Consider the following 11,412-nt stretch of genomic DNA (forward strand, 5'->3'; position numbering starts at 1 on the left):
GGTGAGATTTGAACCGCTGACCTGCTGATCTAGCAGTAGCCTGCAGTGCTGCATTTAACCACTGCGCCACCTTGGCTCTATGTCATAGAGATAGCTCTATGTCATGGGAGTCCAAGAAAGCTGGTTCCTCATTTCATTTTGAAGGAATTCCAAGACAACCAGTTCCTTATGGATCCTGTCTTTGAGGAAGGGCACTGATGGATGCTGTTTCTAGTAAGGCTGCTGCAGATTCTTTTTGATTAGTTAGCGCAGGGGTGTCCACACTGAAAAAAAGGGACTTAAGACTGTTTTTCGCATTTATAACCATTGCAGCATCCCTGTGATCACATGATCAACATTGGAATGTTTGGAAACTGACTCATACTTGTGACGGTTGCAGTGTCCTGGGGTCATGTAATCCCCTTTTGCAACCTTCTGGCAAGCAAAGTCAGTGGGGAAGCCAGATTCACTTAATAACCGTATGACTAACTTAACAACTGCAGTGATTTACTTAACAACTGTGATAAGAAAGGTCGTAAAACAGGGTAAAATCCACTTAACAAATGTTTCACTTAGCAACAGAAATTGGGCTCAATTAGGGTCATAAGTTGAGGACTAAGCATGATAACCGTTCTGTTTCCTGCCATAAAGGGACGGTTTCACATTGCAGAACATCAGTCCTTGGCCCTGCTATTGTGCAATACCTTGCAAATGAAAATATAAAGATGAAATAACCATCTAACAGTGCAATTATGCTTTAATATTAACAAATGATGGTCATTCTTATTCTTACATTCTCTGAATATTCCAGACCTGAACTGATGCTATTATCCTCTAGATAAAATGAAAACACTCTTATTTGGACCCAGATTGTTGGGGGCAATAGGCTGACTCTGTAAACCACTTAGAGAGGGCTGTAAAACACTGTGAGGTGATATATATGTCTAAGTGCTGCTGTTGCCATTGCTATGTAGGACAATATTAACAGGCTGGATTCCTTAAGCCTATTTGTCCAATAGCACCATCTGCTGTAAAAGAAGCATGTGCTGTTTTGAGAAGAAGAACACATTTCTTTTTTTTTTTTCATTTTACATAATACAGAAGGCATGGGGACAGGTCTTACCCTTTCTACTATATACTACACAGCATCTTCCTACAGCATCTCTTTCAACTCCATTTTGTATCCAAAAAGCGTATATTAAGATGTTTCAGGAAGAATTTCCAGGTTTGTTTTCAATTTTTTCCAGTTCATTATTTGCAACTCCTCCTCATCTTTATTTATTTGCGTGACTTTAGATTTTTCTAATCGAATAGGAATCACCTGAATTTTAGAAAATGACTTGATTGTATACAGATGTGTGTGTGTGTGTGTGTGTGTGTGTGTGTGTGTTTGTATCGCATCGCACTCGTGACTTAAGTACCGAGGTGCTTCTTGGTTAAAAGGATTAGCCAGTGACATCACTGTTGCCCTGGGAGAAAACCAGTTGGAGGCTCCTTTCATGCCCCCAGTAGGAGTTGGCGCAAAGGATGGGGGCTCACCCTGCCCCATGGCAGCACTCGGGTCTCAAAAATGGATTTGCTTACCTCATACTCAGTGTCCTAACTACATGAACCCTCGTGCTCCTTACATATGATATATCCATGATGCCATAGGTGCTATGCAGACCCCTCTCTGCGGGAATGCCAGGTGTCACCCCAGTCTAGGCCCACTGTGCATGCATGTGCACCTCCTGCCAGCCAGCTGATCTTTGGCTCTCTGCCATGCATGCACAGGGGGCAAGGGGCATGCAGGGGATGTGCACGCACATGCGTGGGGGTGGAGCGCATGCAGTGGGCAGGGCGCGTACACTTGGGGGCATTCACATTGATTTAGGGCGTTGTGCAGCACCCCCATGCCCCATTTTTGCTTCCATGTTGGTGCAAGAGCCCTTCAAGGGGCCCATCTTGGCTGCCAGGCCCAAAACAGGGTGCATTTTGGCTTCTAGGTTGGTGCAGGAGGCCTTCTAGGCCCAAAGCTATTCATTTAGTCTGACTGTTTATAATATGAATACAGGTAGTCCTAAAGTTACAACAGTTCATTTAGTGATATTCTCTAGTTCTCTAGTAATTTCTTTGTTAAATAAAAGTCCAATGTAACCTTTTAGGGGGAGACAGACTTGTAGCAAATTAAGTAAATTGAAACCTGAACTTGTTTTTCTGCTATGATTTCATATATCTAGTCTATCTAATTCCACAGAATAGAATTAAATAGTCATTGCTAAATATGATGAATCAGCTCAAAACTTTAAAGCTGCAATTCCTGAGGTCACAAGATCATCCAAAAATGAGAAAGAATTCTATGTTTGGAAGTGGAATTCCATAAGCCTAAACAAATTAATAACCTTCCAAAATAAATTATCTCAATAAAACACGCTGTGAATCCTTCCTTCCTTCCTTCCTTCCTTCCTTCCTTCCTTCCTTCCTTCCTTCCTTCCTCAACTGTGTTAAGTTCTTTTCTTCCTTCCTTTTCTTTCTTTCTGCATAAAAAAGTTCCCCTAATATCTTCCCTAGATTGAGATCGGTTGAATAATTATGTATTTTTATATCCAATTGATAAAGCTTTTCCCCTTCACTTGAACTGAGAATGTAGTATTTCTAGGGCATATCTGAAAAATGTGCAAACCTACTTTCATTTCAATGGTGGGCAACTTACACATGCAGGAATCTCATGTATACAAAAGGTGTTAGATAAGGCCCCAAAAATTGGAATGTGTGTCTCTTATTGGTTTCTTACAGCATTAATGAAAACACACTTCTTTCAATAGAAATGGCATTTTATTAGTAATACCATGCATATACATGTGTGTATGTGTGTATGAGAGTGATACATATTCTAATAGTAACTTTAAAAAAAAATCATAAAAACCTTTCAGATAGGTCTCAAGCAGGTCCAAAATATTCTGTTTATTATACAACACAAAGCAAGTCATTCCAACCTAGAAGCATAAAATCCCCCACCTCCACATCTGAAATCAAGTTCTGTAATTCCTGGAATATCTAGTATCATATTTGCTACCTTTTTTATATAGCCCAACTAAAACTTCTGTCTGACTTTTTTAGTGTGGGAGGGAGAGTAAGAAATCAAGTCAGTGTTTTCCTTCATGTCTCTGCAGACATATATTAGAACCACACAAAATAGAAGGGAAATATACGTTTTGGCTTTTTAAAAGCTCTTTGCCCTTATTTACCTTTTTAAAAAAACTGAGCTTCCACACCTCTTAGAAAAAGAAATAACTGCATAATGCATAATATTATAGTTTTTATATTTTAACATGCCCTAGGATCCTGGATTTGACAAAAAAACTTATATTTTTGAAATGTCAGTAATAAATCATCACATCCACGCTTACAATAATTGTTGTTATTATTAGAACAGGACATGTGGCATACGTGCAAAGCATACACAGAAGCCTCTGGCTATGCAACTGCCAAAAGAGGTTGTGAGCCAATGCAAATTATTTAATTCAGAACAGGCATATCATCCCAAAGTGCATCATTATGTCGTTGCAACACAAAGCATTTCATTAAAACAAGGGAAAAGCATTCCAGTAAACCAAACGTGTTACAATATTTAGCGCTGTCCGTGGTACTGATTTCTCTCATTATTGCTGTCCACAAGATGATCCCTTAGCCCAGTGTTTTTCAACCACTGTGCCGTGGCACACTAGTGTGCCGTGACATAGTGTAAGGTGTGCCGTGGGAAAAACACTTTATATATAGTCAATATAGGCACAGAGTTAATTTTTTTTAACATTTTTTAATGGTGGTGTGCCTCGTGATTTTTTTCATGAAAAAAGTGTGCCTTTGCACAAAAAAGGTTGAAAAACACTGCCTTAGCCTGCCTGTTGCCGAATCTTAAAACAATTTTTGTACCTTGGACGGGCATTCAGAAATTAATGATAAAATTGCAAGCTCATCTACAGAATGTGCATGGTGTGTACGCATGGTGTGTGAGAGAGAGGAGGTGGAGAGAGGGAGGGAAAGAGAGAGAAACCAGTTGCATTTTGCCCTTGTGCTAATAAATTTGGAAAAAGGTAAATTGGGCAGAAAGGTCCTGGAGTTTAATTTGGAGCATTCTACTTGAAATACTTCCTCACGATGTTCCCTCCTGCACATCCAATGCCTGCATTAAAATGAGAGCTGCGGGGTTTGCTTATATGTCTTTCCATACAATTAAGCCATCTGTGCAATGAGGATGAAGCAATTGTATGGACCCAATAAGGTCCTGTCTTCAGGCAATTTTCCCAATGACACAATCCATCATATACCTTCCTACTTAGCAAACACTAATGCAGAGGAGGGTCTCTCCACAAAGCCATGTCTAAAATAGCCCCCCAAACTTGGCTCTTCTCCAGGAATGATACCAATGCAGAAGATGCATCCTGTCTGTTTTATTTTATTTTATTTTATTAAAAAATAACTGTTCTTCCTCTGGACCTTGGAATTTTTAACTGCACTTTATAATGTTTTGTGTCATTCGGAGTCATTATAGATTGGAGCAGATATAAACATGTACAAGCAGTGCACAAGTTACAACAGTGCATTTAGTGACTGTTTGAAGTTACAACAGCACTGAAAAAAGTGGCTTATGACCATTTTTTCACACTTATGACTTATGACCATTGCAACATCCCCATGGTCATGTGATTTACATTCAGATGCTTGACAACTGACTTACATCTTTGACAGTTCCAGTGTCCCTGGCTCATGTGATCCCCTTTTGCAAACTTCTGACAAGCAAAGTCAATGGGGAACCCAGATTCACTTAACAACTGTGTTACTAATTTAACAATTGCAGTGAATCCCTTAACAACTGTGGCAAGAAAAGTCACAAATGGGGCAAAACTCACTTAACAAATTTCTCAGTTAACAATATAAATTTTGGGTTCATTTGTGGTAATAAGTTGAGAACTACCTGTATTAAAATAAAATAAAAAATCAAGTATATTCTAAGGGTGAGAGGAACTGATTGTCAATCAACTTAATCAATCCTTTTTTAAAACCCAAGTTACTATACTTACTATATTTTGGGGGGGGGGAATTAGTGGACTATGCACATATAGTTGTGAGACAAACTATATATACATATAGTTGTGAGACAAAAGCTAAAATTTTCAGAGGATAATATTTTCTTGCCCTATGTGCATAGTACATGAATTTAGACAACTGACAAAAATAAATGAATTCTCTGTAACTTTACTGTAATCAAAAGATTGATATTGCAACTTTAGGAAGATATGGCCCATTTCACTCAGTAGTCTGAAGACCTGATTGCACTTGGCATACTATAAGCTAATTGCTTATAGATTAGTCTTTGTATGGACAAGTATAATGAAATATGGGACTCATTTAAACAAAATACAGTAGGTTAAAAACAGTTCTGTAACTGCATTAGAAATATATATGTACTTGAATAATATTCACATTAGATAAGTATATATAGAATTTTATGTTTACTGTGAAAATGATTTATCATACCATTTTTTACTTTGTCATATCTTTTTCAGTTTTTGTTAAAGCACTTTTTGTTATTGATTAAAAAGCAGTAAAAAGTTAAGTTTAAAAATCAGCTTAATCAACCCATAGTTCTATCTGCACAAATCTTATGATGACAATCTTTGACATTGGTCTTCTATAGCTCTGAGTTATAGAAGTTAAATCCAATTTATATAAATAGAATACTTTCCAAAAAGTCTTCTGGCTTTTGTGTTTACCAAATTATGATATTCCAGGAACCAATGGCTTAATTGCATGTGTGCATGAGCATATTATCTTTAACATATGCCCATGTATACAAAGGGCACACTGAATGAAGAGCGTCTGGAGCAATTTCTGTATTTCTTGACCTAAAACCATCTTGCATAATTGTCACTGTGCATACAATTCCACCATAGGTAAAACTAAATTTACAAACTGATGGTGAGAACAGGGAAACAGCATAAACCTTGGAGTGCAGATGTGGATTTTATGTTCAGGTCTCTACCATTTAAAGTTTCAAGTTCCATCAAAATTGATACAAACAATGGCTTTTTGTGAGAGAGCCAAATACCATGAACAGATCTTTGTAGACCATCCAACCATCCTTACCTATAAATACATGTTGTATAATTTTCACAAAAAATGAAGGCTCACATAATAAGGGAACTTTAAGGCACAATATTTCATATACTCAACCGCACATTCATCAGCCACAAAAATACAGAAAGAAAAGTGCAGAATACGGTACATGTATTCTAGAAGCAATATCTCATCCATAGTTTCCACTGAATGAAGTAGGGTTGTATTTCTAAAAGTTGTTACACAGTTTATGCAGTCTTTCAACCTGAAAATGAGGCATACAAAATTCATCTCACTATTTTAGAATTAATACAAACTAAGGCTGAAATGTTGATACAATTCACGTTTCCAAATGGGCAAAAACTTGACATTAGCTTGAATAATCCAAATGCTTCTATAGCTATGGTGGTGAAGGCTTTGACTTGATTTTAAAAATGGTTGGTAAATCAGTACACTTTTTTACACAACTAAGGTCAGCTACAATAACTTGTACCCTGCTATTTTTTTTTATTTCATTTTTCTTGGACAGATTAAAGTGCTAACGGATACATTCAGTGATTACAAAAAAGCACTGAGGTTGATTGATTGAAGCCAAGCTGAGATTGATTACTGACTCTGACTAAGCTAAGTCCTTGTAATACCCCAATCTCTGAAGGTTGACAGGCAAAAAGTTGGTGTCCATAGCTGATTTATTTACATATTTCTTTTAAAAAATGCTAGCAAATGCATGCAATGTTCTATTGAGTATTAAATATCTGATGCCACTATTTCTTTAAAAAGATTTCAGTTTCTGATCTCACCAGCTGAGATGGAATACTGAAATATAATTCTAACTGTATCTGGTTGTATGAACCCAGACCTGTGCACAAAGCTCTGCATGCAAAGCCACAAGGAATTTAAAGCTTGTTAATTATAATTAAGTAAAAAAGGGATAAAAAGAAACCCATCACATGTAGGTTTCAAAGGAATTAAAATAGTTTGAGGGAGGGGGGGGCATATCACTGGGATGAAGAATGTGTTCGTCATGCAAGAAGTTCTCTGCTTTAACTGATGGGATGTCCAGTTCAAACAGTCTTGGATGACACTTGTACGAGATCCTGTACCAGAAAGCTATTACTAGTCACAGCTGACAGTACTTCATTTTTAAAAATGCCTTTTATATGTCTCAATATAAAGCAGTCATGATATATGTCCTTGTTCATTATAATGGTAACATTTGCCACTTTCCCAAAACTAAAAGCATATTTCAAGTTATGATCATATCCAGTTTAAAACACTTACCATGGTGCCAACTAGAGAGGATTTTGGGGGATAAACCAGATCTTGATTCAGAAGAATTAGCTGTCAGCTGGGAATGGATATTTTTAACACATTTGTAAATAAATGACAGAATACACATTGCCATCTAAAGGAGGACAAGTACCCCTTTAGCTGACAATGGGCTATACTTAAAAGTTTTGGAAAAGGTGAGATCTATGAGAGGTGAAATTATGATGCAAAGCAATGGACCTGATGTGACTCAAACGGGCAGGGACAGGAATTTTTTTTTGTCTTTTTCTGTCTTTCCTTTTTAAGTGGGGCATCTAAAATACTAGATACTGTTGGTACATGACACAAGAGAAATTATCTACATGATATAAAGGCATTCCAAATATACAGTATGTTAAAAATGTGAAAAACATGAAGAAACATTTTGAAAAGCTTTAAAAATTGGATTAAAATATATACATTGATAAAGAGGATGTTAGATCAATATTCAATTGAAGTCAGAATATTCCCATTTAGTGGTTGGGGAAAAAACTATGACTGATTATTTCAATATATGATTACTGTGGCGATACTACCGTATATACATAGATGGAAAGATTCAGTGCCAGCTAACATGGAGGAATGGTTTTCTGAGATGGACAAGTGGCCTTCAATTAAAGAAAGGGCAATATGTAAATTTATTGGTAATCAGGAAGCCGGTATGGACTTAAATGGGGAAAAAATATGTGATTTATGATTTTTATCATTACACAAGATATAAAAAGAAGAGAGTCATGATTGAACTTTAAAGAGAGAGGTTAAAATAAAATTGAACTTATAACTGCTGTGAGGAATATCTTTATACTTTTATATCTTTCTCTTTTTTCTATTTTCTTCTAATTTTTTCTCTATTGCACTTTTAATTTTTCTAAAATTATTGGTATTTCTATCCTTTTTTCATTTTCTCTGTACTAATTTAGCTGCATTATTATAATTGTTTTTAAAACTTTTAATAAAAGATTATATATACATACATACATACATACATACATACATACATACATACATACATACATATATATATATATATATATATATATATATAGCCAGAGAAAGAGCATAGTTTAACTAAAGATACTTAAGGATGATCAATCACTTCTATGATCTTATCGCTACTTTAACAGATCACATTCTTTGGATTTTCAAATATGGCCAGATATTTTCAAACTGTTTTACTTAGAGCATAAGGTTCAGTATAAATAAATAATAACAACAAATACTAGGATTTTTTTTACAATCAACAAATCAACATGTTATTAAGCAAAACAAAACAAACAAGCTACTGGGAATGTAACACTGGAAATTTTGCCAAATGTATGCAAAAATAGGTTAAATGAAATGACTCAACAGTTCCCAGCAATTCAAGCTTTTTAGTTACTAGAGTAATTTTGTGCATTTTTAGGTGGAAGTAAAACTCCTTGGTTTCAAGAGCTTATACTCGGGGAACTGGCTATAGGAATACAACTACAAGAAGGGCTGTGTGTGTCCACATTAACTTAGGGTGTAAAGCAGTGGTGGGATTCAAATCTAATAACTGGTTCTCTGCCCTAATGACCAACTGGGTAAGGGGGGCTCGATGGTCATGTGACTGGGTGGGCAGAGTCAACTCAACATCACTCATGTCGATGGGCACTTTGCCTTTGCTGTTGCAATTTAATAAGGGTTAACCAGAGAGGCTGTTTCTGTAAGCAGGGCAATAAAAATTAGGATAGAAACAACACCAGAATGTTTCCTTCCTGCCTTCCTTACAGGATTAGGCCTGTAAAGTAGAAAAAAACAAAATCAGATCTCTTCCAACAACCGGTTCTCCGAACTCCTTAGAAAGTTAACAACCGGTTCTCCCAAATAGGTGCAAACTGGCTGAATCCCACCACTGGTGCAAATTGATTATGTGAACAAATTGGAAATTCCTGCCCTGAAAGAAGCGGGATGCTGTTTGTTAAGAAGGACTAGTATACTGACAAAAGGCTATCATGAAAAGGGCTATCAAGTGATAACAAGGCAAATGAGAAGCTGTTATCTAGAATTGTTTTCCATCTATCCTTTTTCAGGATCTGATAGGTAAAAGTCTGCCATTTTAGATGGCATTGTAAAGGCGTATGAAAGGAAAACAAGATATTCATTACTGGACAGGTACTTCTCTTTCTAGGCTTGGCCATTCTCCATAAGAATATTAATCTATTAATAATGTCACAGTACTGTAATGCAAAACTCAATGTCTAAGAGCAAAGCTCACTCAGGTTGTAACAGGCTTCCACAGTGACACACTCTTCCCTTGAAACTCTGAAAATTGTGGTTTAGCCATGGATCGAGATCCATTAGTAAAATATCACACTGAATGTAGTTCCTAAGAATTCTTGGGGGGGGGGCGGAAATGACCATGGCTTGCAATAAAAGAGCTATCAGGGTTTCCTTTCCATAACAGACAACACCTTAGCTTTGGAAGCAGGTTCTTTTTTTGCACACACCTGCCTACTATTTCTCTTTGGCATTTTTTGAAGAGAACATTGGCACCTGCAACTTTTTCAGTGATCTTCATCAAGCCATCATCTCTCCTCCTTATAAGGTACTTTCAAAACTAATTAAAGACATTTCACTGATTTGTTGTCTCTGATAAGTTCGACATCCGATCTCCCCAAATCATATAAACACTTGACATACATATAACAATAGGCCAAAAAATATTAATACTGATTGTGTTAGGCCAGGGACAAGCAGACATTAGATGGAGATATTTCAATAGATCTGCTGGTGGATTTCTGAACAACTAGTGGTTTAACCAAAGTGTGCCACCAGAATATTTTCTACCAATGAAATTAGGCTGCTGAATGAAGAAAGGATAGGAAGAGGGACCACAAATGTGAATATTCATCTCCCAAGGAATGAAATCCAAAAGACTATAATCTGATACTAAAAAAGCATGCCTCAGGTCAACATATACATATAAACTTTTTTTAAATGTATATTTTGGTCCCACTTGTTTTAATATTTTGCTCCTGACTGTGAGTGCTAAATCAGAAAACTTTCTTACAATTACACTGGGGTGATAGGCTTTTTTTTTAAGGTGCTGTTTCCACCTTTATGATGGGTATTCTGCATTCCTAGAGCCAAATCAGTATAACACAGATCCAGTGAGAGGATTCTGGCCAAGTCTAAGAGAGTAAATGAATGTGGCTCCCCAGCTCATCCCAATTATTAATTTCTAGCTGTCAATATCACTGAATTTTATTAAAATCACCACTGACTTCAACAGAAACCAAGCATGCTAGCAAATATACGTATGATTAAATCTAGATGATTAATGCTGTTGAATATTTCAAAAAGAGGGGTGGTATAAATGAATCAATATTTTTAATGACTATGAGTCTTTTTAGATTTTTTGAGAAGAAGCTATCCACCTTCTTTAACCTTCACTTTAGACTTGCCAGTGTATTATCCCTTTATTATCAGTCTACATTTCTAAGGAAAGGTGGTATAACTTAGCAGTTAAAGTTAGTCTGAATATATACATATAGAAAACTGGACAGCCAACAAGCACTTCACCCTTAGGGATCACAGCTTATTAGAAATTCTAGGTTGCACTGTTTTCATATGGGCACCATCGTTGTGCAACCAAGCAGACTCAAGTCTTAAATGCTACCACCGAAGCATTCTGAAATAGAACTGAAAGTGACTTGAGCCATTGATCTCGCCCATGTTTGCACAATAATGCATCACTTGAGCATCCAGGCATCCAGAAACAAATTAATCCATGTCTTTTAAAAACAACAATAACCCCTCATTTCATTTTATAAATAAGCAATTGAGAATTTTGCTCCAAGTGGCCACTTGAATAGCCCACTCCATAAATGGCATTCTCCGGAGAATAAGGCACAATATGATACGAATGCAGTTCTTTGTAATAAAGGGACTGAGAACGACATTCTTGTACCATAAACTTCAGCCGTTTTCTTGTATCCGAATAGGCAGTCCTACAGCATGAGCTTTCCTTAAGATACTCATAGCGTTCGCGCTCAGTTTCCAGATGAA

General features: G+C 36.6%; 1 long non-coding RNA gene across 1 annotated transcript; it reads right to left on the reverse strand.

The window, feature by feature from the left end:
• Positions 1 to 2,771: 2,771 nt before the first annotated feature.
• LOC148049775 (uncharacterized) lies at positions 2,772 to 4,200 on the reverse strand. Its single transcript, XR_015698315.1, has 2 exons — positions 3,851 to 4,200; positions 2,772 to 3,644 (listed from the first exon to the last, which is right to left on the reverse strand). It is a non-coding gene; the product is annotated as an uncharacterized LOC148049775 (long non-coding RNA).
• Between the last annotated feature and the right edge of the window lie 7,212 nt (positions 4,201 to 11,412).

The sequence above is a fragment of the Thamnophis sirtalis genome, unplaced genomic scaffold (assembly GCF_051295495.1).
Source record: "Thamnophis sirtalis isolate CommonGarterSnake01/CBP01778 unplaced genomic scaffold, rThaSir2_p1.2 scaffold_1, whole genome shotgun sequence".
Taxonomy (NCBI): Eukaryota; Metazoa; Chordata; class Lepidosauria; order Squamata; family Natricidae; genus Thamnophis; species Thamnophis sirtalis.